Genomic DNA, 731 nt, shown 5'->3' with positions numbered 1-731 from the left:
TTTTTTTTTTTTTTTTAAGAGACAGGGTCTCACTGTGTTGCCCAGGCTGGTCTCAAACTCCTAGGTTCTAGCAATTTGCCCACCTCAGTCTCTTAAAGTGTTGGGATTGCGGGCGTGAGTCACCGCACCTGGCCCCTGCTTGAATTTTCAAAATGGCTTGACCTGGAAGGGATACCACTCCTCTGGGAAGCAGAGTGGCACATGGGGGACGTGGAGGCTTTGCTAGTGCTGGACCTTCAACAGAAGGTTGAATCCGAGTGTGTGTTGAAGCTGATGTTAGGGGAACATCCCGGGACCCAACCTGGGAAACACACTATTCAGGAGTGGTAAGGCCCTTGTTAGACCCATCCCTTCCACATGGCAGACCTCTAATGCAGCCCATTGCCTCGGGGAAGCTTGGGGTGGGCAGTGTTAACTTGACTTCTTCTCAAAGGTAATTGACATCACCTACAAGGGAAGAAATCAGAGGAACTTGGAGGAATGAAAAGCTAGTCTGGCAGTGACCATTAACAGGGAGGCAGACAATCTGGACACCTGCAATTCTGAAGTCTCAGAAAAAGGCCTGACTGATAAAGAAAAATTCAAGGTAAATTAGAAGCGGTATTTGGTCTAGGTCATGGTAACAGAAATGTAACTGACAGCTAAGGATTACTGCATGAGGTGCCGAATTGCACTTGAATGTTTCCTTCCTTCCTTCCTTCCTTCCTTCCTTCCTTCCTTCCTTCCTTCCT

The sequence above is a fragment of the Mandrillus leucophaeus genome, unplaced genomic scaffold (assembly GCF_000951045.1).
Source record: "Mandrillus leucophaeus isolate KB7577 unplaced genomic scaffold, Mleu.le_1.0 Scaffold370, whole genome shotgun sequence".
Classification (NCBI taxonomy): Eukaryota; Metazoa; Chordata; class Mammalia; order Primates; family Cercopithecidae; genus Mandrillus; species Mandrillus leucophaeus.
This window is presented reverse-complemented; position numbering follows the sequence as displayed.